The sequence below is a fragment of the Crinia signifera genome, chromosome 9 (assembly GCF_055691185.1).
Source record: "Crinia signifera chromosome 9, ASM5569118v1, whole genome shotgun sequence".
Lineage (NCBI taxonomy): Eukaryota > Metazoa > Chordata > Amphibia > Anura > Myobatrachidae > Crinia > Crinia signifera.
This window is the reverse complement of record NC_139225.1, coordinates 27,625,447-27,636,760: the sequence shown is the minus strand read 5'-3', so window position 1 is coordinate 27,636,760 and position 11,314 is coordinate 27,625,447. Positions and strand designations below refer to the sequence as shown.

Here is an 11,314-nt window from a genome sequence, read left to right as displayed (position 1 = left end):
GGCCCACCTAGGTCCCCTCCATTATGCATCACACCCCCTATATAAAGGGGCATTGGCGCCATTTCACTCTTTGATAGGAAGTAAGGAGCATCGAGAGGAGCAGTGGCAGTGTGAGAAGAGGAAGAGGTGTTGGTGGCAGAGTGAGGAGTGGCAGAGTGAGGAGTGGCAGAGGGGCATGTGGCAGAGGGAGCAGTGGCAGTGTGATCAGAGGAAGAGGGGCCAGTGGCAGAGGGAGCAGTGGCAGCAGCCAGGCAAGAGGAGCCAGTGGGAGAGGCAGCAGAGGACTGGTGAGGTCGACCTCCATTACAGGGAGTGGCAGCAGTGTGGCAGCCACCATGGCCACTGCAAGGGGAGCCCCAGACCAGGCCCTGGCGGACCAGGCCCAGCAGGAGGAGGTGGAGGATCCGCTGGCATCCCCATCCTGTAGCCAGGACCTTGCCCATACCCCACAGCAGCTGCAGGAGGGCCACATGTCCGAGATGGAGGAAGATGGAGGTGAGGAGGAGGAGGAGGAGAAAGACACTGGCATGGAGGAGGATTTTGACATGCATGTGGAAGATATAGAGGATGAGGAGGAGGGTGAAGCTGACCGCACCAAAAGTGGGAGAAAGGTCTGATTCAGTTATGAGGAGAATGTGGCGCTTGTCCGGGCCATCATACCCCTGTATGACCGCTTACTGGGGAAAAGCCAGCACAAGACCCCCTCACATCGTAAACGTGGTATGTGGAAGGACATCACCCAGGCGGTCAACGCTGTCAGTCACCGCTTGAGGCTCATCAAAAACGTTAAAAAGCGGTTTAACGACATCAAGCGGCAGCTGAAAAAGAAAATGGCCATGGAGATGGAGGAGGCCACCAAGACTGGCAGAGGAAGCCCCACCACAATAACCTACACATCATATGAGGTGAAGCTCCAAAGAATTATCCCCCCTGAGGTCCTGCCTGGGATGCACATTGCGGATACCGATAGGCCGGCAAGCCCACCCCGAGCTGGTAAGTGTCACCACATGCAATATGAAACATACATGCCAATGTAGTTAAACTGCAATGTTATTTTGTATTGTTATACTAATTAATGTGGTGCTGTGGAACTACATAGCCCAGCAAGGTCTGTCAATGGCGATAGTTTACACCTACTTTAAAAATGATCAGAATGCTGGGCCTTGTAGTTCCACAACTGCACATCTATTGTTCCACACTGTAACATTTTTTCTAGCAGCTTCATATGTATGTGGCCCAAAAACATTGGTGTACTGGTGGTTTAGCAGTCACGCCTACATACCACAGATTTGCCAACAGTTGTAATGTGTCAAGCAGTGTTTTAATTTTTTTGCCTGACTACAGGTGCAAAATTTCAATATAAAAATATGAATAGTAAATAATATAGCCCTAAACCAAAGGTAAATTTGTCCATTATTGTAATGTATTTGATGATTTTGCACAAAAGCATCTCCATTGCTCGGTACTTAAAGTCTGCCGATCTTTCCTTTCACAGATTGTCCGTCCCAAAGTGATCAAGCATCCAAGAGAAGAAGCTCCGATGGTGCCGCATCTGTGGAAGCAGGTAAATGTTCAAACCACAGGCCATTACACATACAGTACACACACCTATGTCACATCAAATAATAAATCACATTACAGTCATCTCCAGCTGCTACATTGCAACGGACATGAATGTAATGTGGCCTAGCCATGTCAATGAAGATTATTGTCAATGTTTCATGCAGGATCGGGGTCCATTTGTAAGTACATAGCACCCCTAGGTATGGGCGTCTACCATCTCAGACCCTTTCCAAAACAGTACTGATGACAGAAAGGACAATATATGCATCTGTACTTACCTCTTCCTCTGTATCCACAGGTACTGTACAACTAGGACAACAATCCACAGAATCCTCTGATATGCCGGTGGATGACATAGAGATAATTCTGGAACCAGTGGACACGTTTGCGGCTGAGGAGGAAATAAACACATCATCACAGAGTGATCTTCCACCAAGTGGGGTGACTCCAAACCCACCCCCACCCAGAAATACTCCCCCTACAGCTGCTTCTGCTGCCCAAGTAGCTACCTCCTTGTTACATTTCAAGGACAAACAACTAGAATTTATGGTCTCCCAAAGTCTGGAAATGGCCAACATTAAGGGGTACATGCGTGACACCTTTCTACAGTTGAGAAAATTGTCTAGGAGTGTACGGGATGGTGTAGGCACTCAGGTGCGTATGGCAAATAGCATAGACACCCATCTGGCTGAACTTAGTTCTGCTGTAAGGGAGCAGAATATCCATAATGGCAGCCTAGCACAATGTATTCATTCAATTAGTCAATCGTGTACTGCGCAGACCAATGCGTTGATCGCTATGCAGGCACAAATCCATCAAATGGAGGTGTCAGGTGTCATAGGTTCAACTACATCTACAATTAGTAGTGTATCTAGCACACCAGTAAGTGGCTCACCAACTTCCCCACCCCGTCGGAGTATTAGGACCCGGGGTGGCGTGTGCGCAGGGTCAAGAGGTGGTAGTGCGCGGCCTGATGGAGGGAAAAAATAATTATTTTACATAAAATAAATTGATAATGCATGTACTATGGTTGAATTTTTGTTACATTAATACACATTTCTATTGTTTGCGACTGACAAATGCAGGTTATGTATGACATAATATACTGTAGTAAAAATGTCACAACGCATACCATTTTGTCTGTGTGTTATTTTTCAAACATTTGTTGTGTGATCTGTTCCATAATGTAATGATATATGGGCAAGGTATTGGTGGAAGATGCTGTTGTCTCAAATCTGGCCCGTCCAAGGTTGTGGAACTACATATTTCAGCAAGCTGTGGCAGTCATGTTTTGAGCTGTCATGCTTACAGTGTGTTAAAGTCGAGTTGCACACACACCATTTTAGGATAGTATGGCCGCCATTTTGGTTCGCAGAGTTGCGCAAATAAAGTATCCATACCCGAGTCTGTGTGACAAAGTGGACCAGAAGCGCAGCCATACTATTACACATAAATTCATAATACCATACTTACACTAAATAAAATACAGTTAAAGGTTTAGAGCACCACACATAGCTTAGTTAGCATTGCATACATCCGTCTGTATAATGTTTAGTACCGTTATGTTCCGTTTCTTATGCGCAGTATTCCGGTCATTGCAAATAAATCGCAATTCATACGGTCCAATAGTTATGGACAAAATCCATATTCCCAAGACTGTTTCTGTTAAATTGTGTATAACAAGAGAATCCAGTTGTAACCGGTTCTTACTGCTATTTACGACCCCTGACGACGATGCCAACAGACAAAGGACTCCAAAGTTCACTCCCCTGCACCTATCCAAACCAGGTGCATCATTTTGCCCCAATCACAGAGGACTTGACATACGACCCCTGAACAATAGGAATGGCCTTTGACCTCCCCCTTCTGACCCTATAAGATAGGTGACCCAGGGCGGCCTTGGTCATTTCGGCACATCCTCTTTTCCCTGACCATTGACCGGGCTATAGTTCAAACCTGAACATAGCGAGCTCCGACCGGACTGCGCTGCGCATATTTGATGAGACGGTAAACGGTTGCATTCACTGTACTTACTTTTATTGTATTGTTGGCTGATTGTATCCAGTGTCTGTTTTTCTTCCCCTAGTAGAGCTTGATTATTATACTCATTGTTAGACGATTGTATTACTTGTTATACCTGTTATTTTCTATTTCTGTAACCCCCTTTTAGTCCATTAGGGACTTAAATACATCATTTACGGAGTTTCTATCTCCTCACTTCTATATTGTGGTCTCGTCTGTTATTCGCATATAGCGATAAGGTATATCACGGACACTGTCCTTAAAGGTGTATTCGCAGATTAGAGACAGAGTACTGCGAAGGGATCTCTTATTAAGGTATTGGTTCTTTGGTGTATAATACACGATAAAGGTACGCTACGCTGCGCTACGTTTTGTTCGCACGTAGCTAGGTATAAGAGGTACGCTGGTTACGGACTTAATACGTAACCTACGCTTTTCACTTATTGTTCTTTGGTCATATTAAATCGACATTAACAATTGGGGGCTGCGTCCGGCCGTTTCACACTCTGGAGCTCAGTACCAAACGCGCGGCTTGACCTATACCAGCAAAAGGGTGGAAGTATTTATTATCCATTGCTGGATAGGCCAGGTCCGCGGCGGTGCGGGGTTCGAGAGGTGCTAGCGTTGAACTCGAAGTACAATAAGTGAAATCCAGGGAAACATTAAGCCACGTGTTTTAAAGCATATTTAAGTGTTTAGTAAACTGTACTTCTGCCTGCCACAAGTAGTTTAACGGGGTATAGTGTCTTGAGTTGCTTGTTCATTACAGTATATGTGCCACGTGTGATAAGGTTCGCACACGTGGAGACAAAGGCCTGTGTTTTATTATAGTACATAGAGGATCCCTTCTGTGCAAAACTATAACTTTTAGCGTTAGTTACTGCAGGGCCAGGGACTCCGCCACGTGGCGATAAGTTCTGGGCCTTTTACAGTAACGTAAAGCGTCTATTGTGTATTACGCAAGGTGCGCGCGCACGTGCTCACATCGGGAAATTTTCGCATCTTTGTACGTGATTTACGGATTGAGTGCGGGATTTATTTCGCATCTTAATACGTAACTTTCGGACGAAGTTAAGGGATTTATTCCACATTTAGGCGCAATTACTGCGTATAGCGAAACCCGAGCGCAACCTTGCAAATACACTATAGAACACGTGGGTGGCCGATTCATCGGCGGCCTGTGAACAACGCACGTACACACGTGGCTGTTCATTGGCACTGCACATGCAGCACACATAGGAACTCAAAGGTGAACAGTATTGATCACTAGCTTTATTTAAAACAGTATAGTAACATACTGTGGATAAAGCGGTGATTAATAAGAGAAAATAAGTTTTTCTTTTAGTGTTCATTTTTCCAAAAACAAGCAACTCAAGCATTATTTTAATAGATTCCTATAGCCATAAAAGGGATTTATACCTGCATAAGTATCTAGTGAGAAGCTACCAACCTGGGAAGATTTTTCTGTACAGAAATATTTCAAGTTTAAGCATAAGACCTAGGTGTAACTAGCACCCAGTGTGAAACAAAACTGAGGTGAACGGGTGTGTGACGACACAACTCAAGCGCAGTGTAGTCCAGTGTAGGACAGTCCAGTGTAGGACAAGGTGCACGTGACGACGTGCCCATAGGAACTGCCCCTTCCGTGGAACTACCTATTTTGATCCACTAGGAGGGTACAAGAAGCTAAATCGGAACCCAGTGATCCGATCAGTTGCTTTAGAAAAACCAGTTTTTGGGGATACAGGAAAAAACAGTTTTGTTGTGTCCTGGAAAAATTTGGCCGCACCTTGTAAGTCGACTAGGAGTTCGCTACTAGTTGAGAGCTTGGTGATTGAGTATATTGCCTCGTAGCCTTCGCGCCTCACTTGGTTGTGGGAGCGTTCTAGGTCGCTGAGAAGGAGTGTTTGGGGAGCTACTCAAGGTATAAACAACCCACCGGTGTCTACTAGCTGTGAACGTTTATTCCTGTAATTATGGGTAATAACGGGTCACGCAGGGATAACGTGTCAGTTAGGGAGGAAGCTAGTCGACCTAAAGGGTCGGCAGCCTTCATTATGTGCTGTAAGCACGGTGAACGAGCAGTTGTTTACCAAAAGAAATGGAAAAGAATGACACAAGGTAGCAAGTTAGAATTTCCCAGTGTTGGTAGCTTTGATCCAGAAATCTTATCGGCAGTAAAAGATGAAATATGTCTACTCTCCTGTCGTAAGAAGAGAGTGAAGCACATAGAAATTCTTAAATTGTGGCAGAAGGAAGGACAGGAACAATGGGGAATGGGATGTCTGGCAATACCAGATACAATCAGCCACAACAGGAATGCAACCGCAACAGCTCCTCCACCCCCATATGTGCCGAAGGGGTTAATAACTGATAAGCAAGGCATAAGTAAAAGCTTAACCGTTGCTAACTTGTACCCTGTTTTATCCCCTTACAAGGAAATCAGAGAAGGACCCGGTGTCCCTTGGTAACAGCCGCGCTGATGAGGCAGCGAAAAGGGCCGCATGCCCTGTAAATATTTCCACCCATCCTACAAACCTCTGTACACTGAACATGGTATCCACATCCAAACTGATAGACATGCAGAATTTGTGTTCCCCACAGGAAAGAGCAGTATGGAAGTTGAAGGGATGTGGCCAAGAGTCCACCGGACTTTGGAGAGATGGACACGGGAAACCAGTGGCCCCCAGGGCATACCTTCCTAGTCTAGCCAAGGCGGCCCATGGGCTGACACATCTTGGGAAGGAAGGTATGTGCAAGCTGGTAAAGGCCTACTGGTGTGCACCAGGGTTCGCTTCTCAAGCAGGTAGAGTGGCAATGTCATGCCTCACCTGTTTGAGGAAGAACATTGGAAAAGCCATCCCAACAGAGCCATCCCACATCCCTCCTACAGAAGGCCCTTTCCAGGTAATACAAATCGACTTCATACAGTTACCACCCTGTAGAAATTTGAAATATGTATTAGTATGTGTTGACATGTTTTTCAGCTGGGTGGAGGCTTTCCCCGCTGCCTCCAACACTGCTACCTTTACAGGAAAGAAAATATGTCAAGAGTTTGTCTGTAGATATGGTATCCCAAAGGTCATCGAGAGTGACAGAGGCACTCATTTCACAGGAGAGGTCTTCCAAATCATGTGTAAACTCCTGGGGATTAATAGTAAACTTCATACTCCATATCGTCCCCAGGCGAGCGCCAAAGTTGAGAGAATGAATGGTACTATTAAGAACAAATTGGGTAAAGTTATGGCTGAAACAGGGTTGTTATGGCCAGAGGCACTGCCTATTGTGCTGTATAGCATTAGGACCACTCCCAGGGCTCCACTCAACTTGTCCCCCTTCGAGATATTGTTTGGTCGGCAGCCACACGTCATGATAGACCCACAGGATGATCTCAAGTGTAACAATGAGCTAACTGTACAGTATATCCTAAAGCTAAACAAACAGCTAAGGAACCAACAAAATGAGCTGAATTTATTGACACCTGATATGCCTATCGAGAACTGTCATAATCTTAAACCAGGAGACTTTGTTATGATCCGAAATTTTTTACGCTCAGGTTGTTTGATAGACCGTTGGGAAGGACCGTACCAAGTTTTGTTGACCAGCACTACATCAATTAAAGTCGCAGAGAGAGAGACTTGGATACATTCGTCCCACTGCAAGAAAGCCAGTAACCCAGAGTTCCCGTGTGCAGAGAGCGAAAGAGAAGAAGTATCGCTAGAAGCATTGTTCCGGGAAGACTGAAAGGCAGCCAAGGTCAAGCAACCTGAGCGAGCAAAGGTCAAAGAGCAGAGCAAATAAAAGTCCCCTGGTAGAGATGATGGAAGGACTCCAAGCAACAGGTTCACAGTTATATATCTATTTCCTTGTTTTCTTCCTATTTCCTCTTCCTCATTCAAGGATACTCGATGGCTGCCACACTCTAGAGCGATCGGAGCGGAGTTCTGACAGTGTAATAATGGACCCAGATATGGGTGAAGTAGAATCCCTAAACCAGCTTGATACTTTACCCATAACAGGAGAAGGTAAAAGGTATGAGGAAAACGTAGTTCAAGGGCAATGTGATGAGTTATTGTCTGGTGAGTACTGTGTCTGTAGATATTGTCAGCCGAAAATGGAAGAAGAATGCATCCAGCGATGTCAGTCGATGAGTAAGGCAACTACGGGCCGACATCCCTTGAGTGATTACCACTCACTAGTGGGTAAGGTCTTAAACCAAACATAATGCTGGGTGTGTTCACAAGTACTACATAAAAGAAGTAGTGTAGGCCTAGTCCCATACCCGCTTAACATCTCTGAGATAAGCGTCTTAAATAAAGGGAGGCCACTGGATAAGAGATACCTGTATACCAGGTCCCCTAGTCTTAGATTACACCCATACCAAGTGGATAAGTCCCTGGTATGTATGAACTTCTCTAGTTCCAGGATGACTGGTACTTGGGAAGTGACATGGCACAACCAGACAATAACTTACTCCCAGCGTCCAGATGGAGAGCCCATTGATAAGGAATTATTGTTAAAGATCCGCACCAGTGGGAGACACTATAAATATGTCTACACTGTGAAGAAAAGTAAAATGATGGCCGGCAGAGTATCAGCCGGTTATTGTAATATGACCCTACAGCCAGAGACCTGTGAGGAACAAGTCAGGGAGCAGGGGACGGGAATGTTCTTATTGATAATGTGTGACAAAATCATGAAATACTCTGTCCCTTATTTTCTCCCTGACGATGTTTATTATATTTGTGGTAGAAGGGCGTACAAATGGCTCTCCATGAACTACGTGGGAATTTGTTATTTAGGTAGAGTGTTACCTGAAGTGATGACCCTTACACATGATGAAATGGTAAGCATACACAAAGGTATACCTCCTCCTTACACTCATACCCATTATGATCAAATCCATAAAAGGGATTTAACAATCAAGAAAGAACCCCTAGCTTCTGAAATGATACACGAATCATTCGGTATCCAACTCCTCATTGCATTAGATATCACCCATACCGCCAGAGGAGTCATACATTTTAAGTACATCCAAGCATTAGCAAGCTTGGTAGATAACATCACTGAGATTTATGATGACACCTTTAGATACACTGGGAAAGAGTTACAAGCATATAAAAGAGAGCTAGTTCAACATCGGATGGTGTTGAACTATCTGACAGCCATGACAGGAGGATATTGTGTCACCCTCTCTACACAGTTTGGGGTGAAATGTTGTACATACATCACCAACAATACTGAAGACCCAGAAGAAATCATCGATCATCGGATGGATGAGATTCTTCAGCTTAAATGAGAATTTAGAAGGGAACACAATATCAGCCTGGCAGAAATAGGTAACAAGGTCAGCGAATGGACCTCCTGGTTGAACCCAATGCACTGGTTCTCTGGTTTAGGAGAATGGGCGCAAGGAATCATAGCTAACATCGGAAAACTCCTTCTCTGTATCGGTGGTGCCATCATAGTCTTTGTGTTATTGTTTAAATGTGTAAAAATGGTGACCCGGGGAAAGACAAAACGTACTGAAATCATGAGTGTAAGAATGAGAGATGCAGAGGAAGACCAGGGTTTGGTATATGACCCTAGAATTGAAACCACCATCCACTAAAAGATACCATATTTGTGAAAGTGTATATGTTGTAACCTCCCTTGTTTTTATTTTTATCCCAAAAATTGTACATTATCCTTCGTCACCCTGAGTAGATTGTTCGATAAATGCGGCCCATCGTTTATCCATGATCCTGGATCGGCCAAAGAGCAGATGGTCTACTCCCCTTATATGTTTAATTCACGGATCCCAATTTCTCTGTTAGGATTATGAATTTCTGTATTGTTATGTAAAATGTTTGTACTGTGACAGTTTTATATTTACTGTCAAAGGGTGGACTGTTAAAGTCGAGTTGCACACACACTATTTTAGGATAGTATGGCCGCCATTTTGGTTCGCAGAGTTGCGCAAATAAAGTATCCATACCCGAGTCTGTGTGACAAAGTGGACCAGAAGCGCAGCCATACTATTACACATAAATTCATAATACCATACTTACACTAAATAAAATATAGTTAAAGGTTTAGAGCACCACACATAGCTTAGTTAGCATTACATACATCCGTCTGTATAATGTTTAGTACCGTTACGTTCCGTTTCTTATGCGCAGTATTCCGGTCATTGCGAATAAATCGCAATTCATACGGTCCGATAGTTATGGACAAAATCCATATTCCCAAGACTTTTTCTGTTAAATTGTGTATAACAAGAGAATCCAGTTGTAACCGGTTCTTACTGCTATTTACGACCCCTGACGACGATGCCAACAGACAAAGGACTCCAAAGTTCACTCCCCTGCACCTATCCAAACCAGGTGCATCATTTTGCCCCAATCACAGAGGACTTGACATACGACCCCTGAACAATAGGAATGGCCTTTGACCTCCCCCTTCTGACCCTATAAGATAGGTGACCCAGGGCGGCCTTGGTCATTTCGGCACATCCTCTTTTCCCTGACCATTGACCGGGCTATAGTTCAAACCTGAACATAGCGAGCTCCGACCGGACTGCGCTGCGCATATTTGATGAGACGGTAAACGGTTGCATTCACTGTACTTACTTTTATTGTATTGTTGGCTGATTGTATCCAGTGTCTGTTTTTCTTCCCCTAGTAGAGCTTGATTATTATACTCATTGTTAGACGATTGTATTACTTGTTATACCTGTTATTTTCTATTTCTGTAACCCCCTTTTAGTCCATTAGGGACTTAAATACATCATTTACGGAGTTTCTATCTCCTCACTTCTATATTGTGGTCTCGTCTGTTATTCGCATATAGCGATAAGGTATATCACGGACACTGTCCTTAAAGGTGTATTCGCAGATTAGAGACAGAGTACTGCGAAGGGATCTCTTATTAAGGTATTGGTTCTTTGGTGTATAATACACGATAAAGGTACGCTACGCTGCGCTACGTTTTGTTCGCACGTAGCTAGGTATAAGAGGTACGCTGGTTACGGACTTAATACGTAACCTACGCTTTTCACTTATTGTTCTTTGGTCATATTAAATCGACATTAACAAGTGTGTCAGGGCATGCTGGCCCATGTAGTACCACAACAACAGGTGAGCCATAGTTGATTGCACAAAAATCACATACATGTTGTTAATATACTTACAAGGTTTTTTACAGCAAGGGATAGGTCTGCACCACCAACTGTACCCTTGGACTGTGTCTATTTGCCTAAATGTGGGGGCAAAAAGATGTTAGTGATAAATGTAATGTAGGTGAGTTCACTTCAAGCAAAGGTACATGTTGGAATAGAGGGCACATGTGCTTACCAGAAAAGTAGTGCCTGATGATGTCTGTACGCACCAGATTCCCCCTCTGCGTACCCCTCACTACCCGAGGTGTGGTAGGTTGGGCTTCCTGCACTACTGCTGCATGATCCTCCTCCACATAGGCTGGTTGGTATAGGGCTATGTGTAACATGCAGCAAGCCTGGACGATCATCACTACTTTTGCAGGGTGGTAAAGCAGCAAACCAGATGACCGGTCCAAAAACCGGAATCTACTTTTCAACACTCCAAACGTACGCTCCACCACCTTGCGGGTTGCAATATGGGCTTCATTATACTGGTGCTGTGCAGGGCCATCGGGGGTGCGCAAAGGTGTCATGAGCCAGGAAAGACACCCATATCCTGAGTCACCTAAACCAAAGAAAGGAAGTTATTGC

General features: G+C 44.5%; 1 long non-coding RNA gene across 1 annotated transcript; it reads right to left on the bottom strand.

The window, feature by feature from the left end:
* Nucleotides 1-1,515: 1,515 nt before the first annotated feature.
* On the bottom strand, nucleotides 1,516-10,816 carry LOC146036536 (uncharacterized). Its single transcript, XR_014460835.1, has 4 exons — nucleotides 10,757-10,816; nucleotides 2,459-2,533; nucleotides 1,842-1,954; nucleotides 1,516-1,552 (listed from the first exon to the last, which is right to left on the bottom strand). It is a non-coding gene; the product is annotated as an uncharacterized LOC146036536 (long non-coding RNA).
* Between the last annotated feature and the right edge of the window lie 498 nt (nucleotides 10,817-11,314).